At 45.6% G+C, this 11,197-nt stretch overlaps 1 long non-coding RNA gene across 2 annotated transcripts in view; it reads left to right on the top strand.

Moving 5' to 3' along the window:
• Positions 1-5,208: 5,208 nt before the first annotated feature.
• Positions 5,209-11,197, top strand: part of LOC309362067 — a 41,613-nt gene continuing 35,624 nt past the window's right edge. For both annotated transcript variants that reach the window (XR_014164764.1, XR_014164765.1), the window contains exons 1-2: positions 5,209-5,364; positions 6,515-6,711. This is a non-coding gene — a long non-coding RNA (uncharacterized lncRNA). The remainder of the gene's footprint in view (positions 5,365-6,514; positions 6,712-11,197) is intronic.

The following is an 11,197-nucleotide window of genomic DNA, read 5'->3' as shown; positions in this document are numbered from 1 at the left end:
GACCAACAACTTGCCCTCCTCTTACACACACCCACACCCACACACACCCCTTTTTGAAGTGCATTAATAGCAGCACAATAACAAAACAATTCACACTGGGCATGAAATATTGCCACATATTCCACATATCCAAGGATATGGAAGAGTAGCTGGGGTAGTGGGACTGTGTCTGCAGAGCCCACTCTTATCCACCTGTTCACCCAAAACTGTATGCCAGAGGTGGCTGGACTACAACTCCCATCATCCCTGACCTTTGGCTAAGCTAGTTAGGGCAGATGGGAGCTGGAGTCCAACAACATCTGGAGGGCAACAGGCTTCCCATCTCTGCTGTAAGCAGAGTTACACAAACTATACATGTCTCAGGTCTCCATGCAGTAATCCAAGGACAGACAATGTGGCATCCTTTCATTGTTTCAGATTCCAGTCTTCATCAGTGACAGCCACTACCACCAGTTTTAGTGTACAACATTTGTACAACATTCGGAGGGTGCCACATTGACTACTCCACAGTAATCAATGGTCATACAAAAGACAGGTTCTCCAGCTGCAGGGAGGGATTCCACATGCAATTTTTGTTTACTTGTTGGCTTTTATCCCATCCTTCAAAATACTGAGGGTTGAGTAAATGATTTTCTCCATGCCCATTTTATCCTCACATCAACCCTGTGAAGCAGTTCAGCTGAGGCAAGGAATCACAAGTTGGGAGAGTGCAGCCAGGTCCTGCTTGTGGGTTTCCCATGGGCATCTGATTGGCCACTGTGAGCAGTGGCGGAGCTTCATGCTCCAGCACCGGCGGGGGGGGGGGGAGAAGAGCAGGTGGGGCTGGGGCTGGCTCGTGTCCCAGGGGTGTGGCACACTGCCTGTGGGGGCATAGTGCCCAGTATAGGCAGGGTGGCACCCATGATGCACCCCACCGGGATCATGCTGTCAGGGGTGGTGCGCTCCCCCGTCCCCCTCTTCCTCTGCCAGTAACTGTGAGAACAGGGTGCTGGATTAGATGAGCCATTGGCCTGGCCCATCAGGGCTCTTCTTTTTTCTTAAGAAACAGAGTGACTAGCAGCCCAAGTTCACTTACAGCATAATTCAAATCCAGCATCCACCAGGGTGAGAGAGCTTTGACAGATCTTCAGCTTTCCAGGTTGAGCATAAGTCCCTTACCATGGCTCAGGCAGCTCAGCTGGGTCTCAGGCAGTGGAACTTAATCCAGCATTCTGGGACTGTGGCAGAGATAGCACAGGACAAGGAGAGACTTTCACCTCTTCCAAACCCCTTTTGGTTTGGACACAAGACACAGCAGTCAGCCTCCTCTGTTGGTGTTATTTGGGGAAAATGGGTGAAATTATAATAAGTGCTTGGTCCATGTCTTGAGCAGTCCACTCCCATGTCTGTATTCTGTTTGTGCAAAGCCAAAAATTTGTACCCCCAAATGGATCTTTTCAGTTATGGATCTTCTCAATTTAGCACCCCCTGAGCTTGGTGCCCTGTGCAACAGAACTGCCCACACTGCCCACTGTATTAACTTAAAAACAAACAATAAGCAGTAAAAGACTACAACAATCATGATGCTGTGTCACCCGACAGCTTACAATTAATTGCACAACATACAAACTCACAATAAATTTGAAGACGAAAAGTAGGGAGGGGAGTAAGAAGAAAAACCAACCATTGAGAAGAGCTGTAGCTCAGTGGTAGAGCATCTGCTTTGCATGTAGAAGGTCCCAGGTTCATTCCTTAGTGTCTCATTAGCATCAGTTGGAACACCTGAGAACTGGATGGAAGGCATGTTCATATCTTTGCTGCCCAGCCCCTCCTCTGTCTGCCATCAGGGCTGTGGGAGGCCTTACGCCAAAGAACAAGCCAGCAATAAATCACACCATTTGAAGTTGGAGTTAACTCTTTATTTGCAAAACCATGATCTTCACAGACTTGGCTCAGTGTCAGTACAGCAGCTCTTTCCCTATAGGTCTTACTCCACGAAACCAGTTGCTGAGACTAAAGGTCCCCACCTTCCCACAGCCATCTGTGCCTCCTTCTCCCCAGGGCTTTTCCTAAGCAATCAGAGACTGTGCCTGCATGTAGCCTGTCTTTGATCTACACTTTTCATGCCTCTCCTGGTTCTGGAAGTCAGGTGGGGGGTAGGGGAGCTTGTCACAGCAGGAGGGGGAGACACCCTTAACTCTTCACTAGCCTGCCTCATCTCTGCCTCTTGGCCTCCCTCTCCCACTCTCCTGCTTCAGCTTCTGACTCTGATACTGCACTTATCTCTGCCACAGACTCTCCCAGCTCACTAAGACTTGTTAGCTCCCATCACCTCCTCTTCCCAGTCTTTACCCTGTGACCACTCATCATTATCCCACCACCACTTCTCAGGGTCTGAGTCTTCTTCCCTTGGTGGTTTCCACAGCTGGTTCCTCCCACCATTCCTCTGCATCTAGTCAGTCCATGATACCTTAACAGCAGCCACCCAATGAGGAAGCTGGGTGTGGCAATATCTGGAGAAAGTCCTGCATGACCAGAGAGACCTGAAGGGACTCATTTCAGCCCCTGGGCCTGAGGTTCTGTATCCCTCATCTGTGTATCCCTTGTAATGAAAGAGGAATGCATCCAAGTTCTGTTTTGTTTGCATATGTAATAAAACCCATTCAAACATCACAAAAACCTTCTGTCTCTGATATTTTCTGCATTGCCCTGACTTGATATTGTAAGCTTCTTTTTGTTAACCTTTGTGGGATGTAAAGGTGCAGTCAAGTGCAACATTCCAACAGAGGACTAACGGCCTCCATGTTCAAACTGGTTGCTGTGACAACCAGTTTGTCAGTTGCTGGTAGTTTGAAAGACTGCTCAGTTGCAGTCACCTCAGGACCAACTTCACTCTGGTATAGTTTATTTGCTTGTTATGTAACCTAAGCCTGCCTTCAGGTACAGTTCTGTAAACCTGAATGAATCTGAGAGTAAAATAGTTTTATATTAACATGAATCAGATTTGGGTGTGTATTCTTTAAGTGGGATTCAAAGGGATTTTTAACCAGGAAGGCATCATTATTAGTAGAACTCAGACAAGTCAGCAACAAGCTGATCGCTGCATAAACTTATAAAGGGGATTGTTTAACTCTGCTAAAGTAAACCTTCCCACAACCTTGAGTTTCAGGTACATATGCGTAAGTCCGGAAGTGGTGAGGAATTAATATGCAATACTTTTCTCACTTCAAAATGTAAGTCATCCTTGCTGAATTTGGATCCCTTTTGCTCATTTTACTGAATGAGACCTCTGAACTCCTGCCCCAAAGTTCCACCCTGATGGTGACGCTGAATGAAGATTGACAGCTTGTTCTCCGTCACCCACAGGGCAGGGCTAGATCTGAAGGGTGGGAGGGAGGTTTGTAACACATTTGTTCCCCCCCCCCAGTACCTTCTGCATCTGCCACCAGGGCCTGGGGCTATGAGAGGCGGCAACAGCAGCCACCCAGTAAGGACCCATGACCTGTGTGGGAGGAATTGCTTCAGTGGTCAGCCCGAGGCATTTGTTGGAACATAAGGGAACAAGGAGGAAAACCTTATACAGTGGTATCTCGGTTTCTGAACATCTCGGAAGTTGAATGTTTCGGTTTTTGAACGCCGAAAACCCGGAAGTAAATGCTTCTGTTTTCAAACATGCCTTGGATGTTGAACGGTTTCTGCCGCATGTTTCTCAGTTTTCTCAATTAAATTTGCAGGTTGCCCTTCGCACCTGTTTTAGGATGTTTCGGAAGTTGAATGGTCTTCCAGAATGGATTATGTTCGAAAAATAGGTACCACTGTCCAAACCTTTGTCCTGCTTTAGTGACTATTGTATCATTGTCTATTTTACTGTGCTTTGAATATTGCAAGCAGCCTCAAAAACTTCTGATTTGTAGGAGGGGTAGAAATACTCCTAAATCAATCAATCAGTCAGTCAATCAATCAATCAATTTCCAAGCAGAGCTGAGAGAGCTGCTTTCAGTCAGTGTAGACAGCATTGAGCTATCTGGAGCAATGATCTGACCCTGTGTAGGGCATCCTCCAATGTCCCTGTGATAAAATAAGGCCTTAAGTTGCAATCCCAAATTTGTCTCTGATACAGAACATACCCATGGCCTCCCCCCTTCAGAACAGTTGCTTTTTTTCTTCATGAGTTAATCACCTGAAACTTATGATTAACCAGCTATCAGATTTCTTTAATCAGGTGAAGCTCCAATGAAATGTTTCTTTCGCAAGCCTATGCCACAGAGTCTGGGTTTGTATTAATAGCTTGAGGTGCCGTCAGCGCCTGGATTAAGTGAAATTATGTTCAACTTAAAATTGATCAGGGTGGAAGCTACAAGTGGATTTATCTTTCCTATTGTCCTCCTGATCTTTCAAGCAGCAGTTGAAGGGCTTGGATAACTCTCCCTTGATTCCACACAAGCCTCTGTAAAACCCTGTATTAATTTATAGGACTCTTTCCCCCTCTCCGTTCCCTTCACAATATGATTCAAACCCATGGGCCCTTCCCTTTTAATATAGTGAGCAAAAAGAAACGGTAAAACCTTCTTCCCCCACTGCCCAGGCACGTTCTGGAAACATATGACAATGACATATCCAGTAAATACTCTTCAATGTTTGCCATGTTATTTACAAGCTGTCATCATGGTCACAGGAGGGTTAAATAAATAAAACAAAGAAGAAACAAACAGGGCCCTCAAATCACTGCAGTGTCCATGATCTGGCTGATACCAATTGGATTACAAGAGGCCGAGGTGTGGTTAGCCAGCTCAATGAAAATAAGAAGAGCCTTCAGACCACCTAGACCAGCATCTTTTCCCTCTGTAGCCTTTGGGAAGCTTGCAAGCAGGACATGAGCACAACAGCATTAGGGCTGGGTGATATATCACACCAAAACCAGTTTGAAGACCATATTGTGATATTGGTTTCATAATTTTTGACTTGGCCATATAATGCGAATCATGATGTGCATTAGGGTTTGGCAATATATTGTCCAAAACCAGTTTGAAGTCCATATCATGATATCAGTTTCATGATTTTTGACCTGGCAAATTATTATTATTATTATTATTATTATTATTATTATTATTATTATTATTATTATCATTATTATCATCATTATTATTATTATTAAAATTATGATGCAGGACCCCCTTCATGGATCACTGCCTTGCTGTGGCGAAGGTGCTTGAATAACTCAGAGAATCTATGAGCTATGCCATGCAGGGCCACCCAAGATGGACAGCTCATAGTGGAGAGTTTTGACCAAACTTGATCCACCTGGAACAGGAACCGGCAAGGCACTCCAGTATCCCTGCCAAGAAAACTCCATGGACAAAGACAACAGGCATATTGCCAACAAATGTCCATATAGTTAAAGCCATGGTTTTCCCAGTAGTGATGTATGGAAGTGAGAGCTGGATCATAAAGAAGGTTGATCGCCAAAGAATTGATGCTTTTGAATTATGGTGCTGGAGGAGACTCCTGAGAGTCCCATGGACTGCAAGAAAATCAAACCTATCCATTCTGAAGGAAATTAGCCCAGAGTCCTCACTGGAAGGACAGATCCTGAAGTTGAGGCTCCAATACGTTGGTCACCTCATGAGAAGAGAAGACTCCCTGGGAAAGACTGAGGGCACAAGGAGAAGGGGACGACAGAGGACAAGATGGTTGGACAGTGTTCTAGAAGCTACTAACATGAGCTTGACCAAACTGTGGGAGGCAGTGGAAGACAGGAGTGCCTGGCATGCTCTGGTCCATGGGGTCACGAAGAGTCGGACACGACTAAACGACTGAACAACAACATGATGCGGGACAAAACGTGAAGCCACTGACTCCACATAGCTCCATCCTTATTTCAGACATCATGATATATTAGTATATTATGATGTTTAGCTGGTGATATATCATGAAGTTGATAACCAGATGTCTCCCAACCGTAAACAGCACATTCCTCACCTGTGATTCCCAGCAAATGTTATTTAGAGTTAATACTGCCTCTGGTCCTAATAGGTTATCCTTGATAACCTTACCCACCCCAGATTTGTCAGATTCTCTTTTAAAGCCATTCTGTGTACAAAAATCCAGAAATGTTTTAAAAGAGAAATAATAGTGGCTTTCTACTACACCAGTGTCAATTTAGGGTGGGGGAAAACAGAGTTGGAAACAAAACCTGTTAAAATGAAACATCAAAATCTTGTGGTTCCCAACAAGTGACATTCAGAGGCATAGTGCCTCCAACAGTGAAGGGAAAATGTAGGCTATGTCTTTTTAAGCATGGATTCAACAATCTTCCCCAATAAGGGCATTTAATTTAATTTTTCCGGTTCTTCAATGCCTGGGAAGGACTGATAGAAGTGTAAATGCAAACAGCGACGATATCTAGTTTCAGAAAGCGGGTGTTTATGGAAAGTAAAATGCATTATAAAATCCAGTAAATGTGAATGTGGCTTTTTTTACTCTGGTATGAGACTCATTTCAACATATTTTTCTTTGGCTTAATTTTTTAAAAAAGTTATTGAAATTGTCATAAACATTCCTGGCCATTATTCAAGAAAACATAATGGAAATCCGCCTGGCATGAAAGTTTTGGGCAGCTGATTTCTCCTTCAAATATTGTTCTGTGTTCCAGTTTATGTCCAGTTTACTGAATAATTAGCTGAGGGTGGGGAACTGGCCAACAATGCAATAGCACCACAGCTATTGCTTAAAGTAAGTCTTTGGATCCTTTCTAATTTATTAAGGAAAATGTGTACACAGGGACAGAGGCATAGGAAGGGGGAGCGGTGGGTGCCGTCTGCCCTGGGTGTCATGACTGAGGGGAGTGACAAAATGGTAGGCAAGTGGGTGGCACACCTCGTGTCCGGCGGCAACAGCTCTTCTGACCCAGCAGCAGAGAGGAGCCCTCAGCTGTGGCGAGGCTCACCTGGCCACAGCAGTTCCATTGCCGGGTCATCTCTGACCCAGCTACGGAAAGCAGGAGGAGAGTGAGCAGCAGCTTTCCTGCCCCTCTCCTACCCTGAACTGTGGCGCATGGGAGGGCACCCTCCACGCCCCTTGGGAGCGTGCCCTCCCTGAGCAGGGCGGGCATATGCTCTGCCGCTGCACAGGGATTTGGGTGAGTTGTGTTGTGCTATTATGGCCCATATACTGCTATCGCTTTTGCTGATGTGATTCTCGAAGTTGTTGCTTTGTTGGTGCACTGATGATTGCATTTCTCTTCTGACTCTGTGGAAGGAATTCAGCATAGCGCCTAAGGAGATCACTCCATCTGTGCAAACATTTTTGACCTCCCCTCTCCTCCCTCTGCATTCTGTTCTGGGGATATTCCCAAGCCCCTGAGACAATTTTAGGGGGCAAGTGGGCACACAGGGGAGGAGAGTAGGGAGGGGAAAGCCTCATTGCACTAGCAGAGGTCCTGGCATGAAGTGCTGGCATGAAAGTGCTGCATTAGGTCTTTGTAGACAATACTGAGCTATATGGACCAAGGAACTGACTCATAGAATTGTAGAGTTGGAAGGGACTCCAAGGATCATCTAGTCCAACTCCCTGCAATGCAGGAATCTTTTGCCCAATGTGGGTAGGACTACTCAAACATTCTTGTTCTTGCCCTACCTTCTGGCTGTGTGATAATCAGATGAGGAAAAACTGCATGATCAGTCCCACCTATGCAGTGCTAGCTTTTCAATACAGTTGTACCTCTACTTACATATCCCTCTGGATATGGAATCTTTGGGTTACGGCCACAGCAAACCTGGAAGTGTATACTCCTATGTTTCGCCGTGTGCACATGTGCAGAAGTGCCCTGTGCCCCTTGTGCATGCACAGAGGTGCTCAATTGCGCCACGCAAATGCACAGAAAACTCAATCACACCATGTGCATGCCCAGAGGCGCACCTCTATTTACATAATTTTCAGGGTGTGAATGGACCCCCGGAACGAATTAAGTTCGTATCCGGAGGGTCCACTGTACTAGTCAAATAGGCAGGGGTACATATTAAATACACAAGAGCTGAATGAAATTCATATAGGGGCTCTTGATAGTTGGATGTATGCTTTTCATGGAACCATTTTATAAACTGCATTCTTTAATAAGAGACTTTAACAAGAGACTTCTCCTGTTCTTTGCTCGAACTACTATCTATCTAGTACTACGTTTTAGAGAGAGAAAATATTTTGTGTGTGTGTGTGTTACATTTTTATATGTTTTGGAGTTAAAAGCGGAAGGTTATGGAAGTAATTTCAGAGGGTTCTCCCCCACCCCCGCCACCCGAACTGTGTGGCTCTTTTCATATGTAATTATTCTCAGAGCACATTAGATAATGCTGCTGTTCCCACAGCTGTATACACATCTATAAATCATTAATGAGGCAGTTAACTGAAAGAAAACTATAAAAGATTTGCATTACCCAGCAGAACCCAGCCTTAATTGACTTCCAGTTATTTACAATTAATTTTTCCATTTGGAATAATAACACGTAACTTTCTTTTTCTTTTAAAAATTATTTTAATGGTTTAGGAATAAGATGCTGACTTCTCATCAAAAGTTTATACATTAAGGTCCCTGCTGACATGCAGATGCTGGTTTTCTGCTTGTGCACAAAGGGCACATGCAAAAGCATTGTTTGCAAATAACAACACATGCCTTTGTCTCAGTTTATACATTACCATAGGACAGGTGTGAATAACCTTTGGCCCTCCATATATTGCTGAACTACAGCTCCCATTATCTGTGGTCATTGGCCATGCTTGATGAGGCTGATGGGAGTTGTACTTCAGCAACATCTGGATGGCCAAAGGTTCTTCACACCTGCTGTAGGACTTTCATGTGATGGAGCAGAAGAGTAGCTTGTTCCATCCACATAAATGATGTTGATTTTCTGAACTGGGGTTTCATTATTCAAATTCCCAACCATGCAAAGGCTCCATTTGCAAGATTGGTGTCCTTCAAAAGTGTGTGTGGTGTGTTTTTTTTTGGGGGGGGGGAATTGCATGATTCATAGTTTTCATAATCTACATTAGGTATGGGGGAATCTGTGGCTCTACAGATGTTGTTGTGTACCAACTCTCATCAGCCAGCATAGTCAAGGTCAGGGCTGATAGGAATTGTCCTGCAACAAATAGATCTGGGGACAGCCCTAATCTACACAAAGGAGGATAGGCAGGGGACACTGTTTCCTCCACAACACACTATGGCCCCAATCTAGCTGTATCCCCCCCCTCCACATTTTTGATGGGGTCTTTCCCAGTCCTTCCAGATGCCAGCAATTGAAACTGGGCACTTCAGCATGCTGCAACACATGTGCACTGGCTCTGAGCCTCAGCCTTTCCCCAAATGGAAAAGGAACATGGGAAGTGTCCTTATTCCAACAGAGTGGATCTGCCTAACTTAGTATTGATTACATTGACTGGCAGTAGTATTCTAAGAGTTTCCAGCCAGTTTCCTCTCCAGCATTGCCAGGAGATGCCTGCAATGGAACACGGGACATTCTGCATGCAAGGCATGCAGTAGCCCACTGAGCTCTGCCCCTTCCCCCATGGGAATTCATATCCTCAACCTAATCTAAAGGCGGTATCAAATAAGTTCACTGAAGCTCAGAGGAAACAAAATGATCCAAGAGAAAGCACTCTCCCACTGGGGTGTTAGGGGATGAGTAGTACCTCTGGTCGGGTACACATCATGCTCCTTCTGGGGTAGTTTGTCCACCTCTGGTTCCCACCCTGCACTCAGCTCTCACCAGTGGCTCCTAGAAGTTGTCAGCATGTGAGAGTGGCCACACCCTGGGAACAGCTTTGAGTGGCTGGCTGGACCAATAAAGATAGCCGATGGGTCCCAAACCCTCAGTGAGTTAGGTACTTCACCTGCATGCAAAGACAGGCTCTGGTGGATTGAGGAGATGAGACCAATAGTGGGTCAAATGGTCAAGAAGGTGGTTTCTGCATGTGCTGTAGAAGGAAGTGAGGGGCAGACAGGGCTCATCAACCTGGGAAAGTAGCCCATCTAGAAGATGGAAAACTGTGCGCCTTGTGTGCCCCCTCCTGTCACCTTCCTGCAGCCAAGATGGTGCCAAACGTATTGCTCTGCTTTCCTTTGGACCACACTAGAGAGGCCAAGAGGGGGTCTTGCCGCCTGGGCAGCCCAGGACCTCCATGCACACTGCCCAGGCTTAGGCCCTAGGGAGGACACTTCAGTGCTGCAGATGCCACAGTCTGACTTCACCACTGGAGGTGCCGTCCATTGTCTCTCGAGACAGACAGATGCCAACAAGAGCAGGAGATTCAAAACCAGAGGAAAAGGAAGCCATTGACTCAGAGATTGGACAAATGGAGGAGGTGGTAGAATGGCTTATCAGTGGCTGTTAGGCATGTCCGTTAAATGAATGGGATTGCCATATTAAGGCAGAGGCAGTATGCTACTGAACACCTGCTAATAGAGGGCAATGAATGGGAGTAAAATTCTGCCTTCAGGTTGTGCATGTGGACTTCCCAGAGGCCACTCAGGCCCCAAATATCTGAAAGACAGCTTGCTGCCCCACAGACTCCCTCACATGTTAACAGAGGGGGCCCTCTTGGGAGTTCCAAAAAGTTTGGGGGAAGTGGCGCAGGACAGGGCATTCTCTGTCACAGCTCCTAGGTAATGGTATTCCCTCATTACAAAGGTGCTTCTGGCAACTTCATTATACAGTTTCATCGCATAATGAAGATCCACCTCTTTGCCCTGGTCTTTACCACCTCAGATGTTTTTTGGAGACCCACCCTATTCCTGTGGCTGTGATTTGTTTCAACACTGAATTGTGTATCACCACTCTGGGACCTGCTGGTGAAAGGCGTGAAATAAACTCGATCACCATTCTCATCCGGTTAAACACTGTGTGAAGCAAGACCCTGGAATAGATAGGCTGGTGGCTTCATCCATCAGAGGTCTTATGTTCCTTGTTCTTACTCATGGTGCAGATGTGAACACTGATAGTGTTGTCTTGTGGACATTTCTCTTGTTGGTCTTGAGAAGTGTGTGTGTGTGTGTGTGTGTGTGATTAAATAATGTTAAAAATTCATGATCTGGAGCCCCATATGTGCTCTCAACCAAAACCAAGAGCTAAAGAAAGAAAATAGAAGCAAGAGGGAGGCAAACTATCAGAGGCAGTATATTTCTGAATGCAGTTGCTGGAGTGGAGAAAACTGTTGCACAGGTCCTGCT

This window comes from Podarcis melisellensis, assembly GCF_964234715.1.
Source record: "Podarcis melisellensis genome assembly, chromosome: Z".
In the NCBI taxonomy this organism is placed as follows: Eukaryota; Metazoa; Chordata; class Lepidosauria; order Squamata; family Lacertidae; genus Podarcis; species Podarcis melisellensis.
This window is presented reverse-complemented; position numbering and strand designations above follow the sequence as displayed.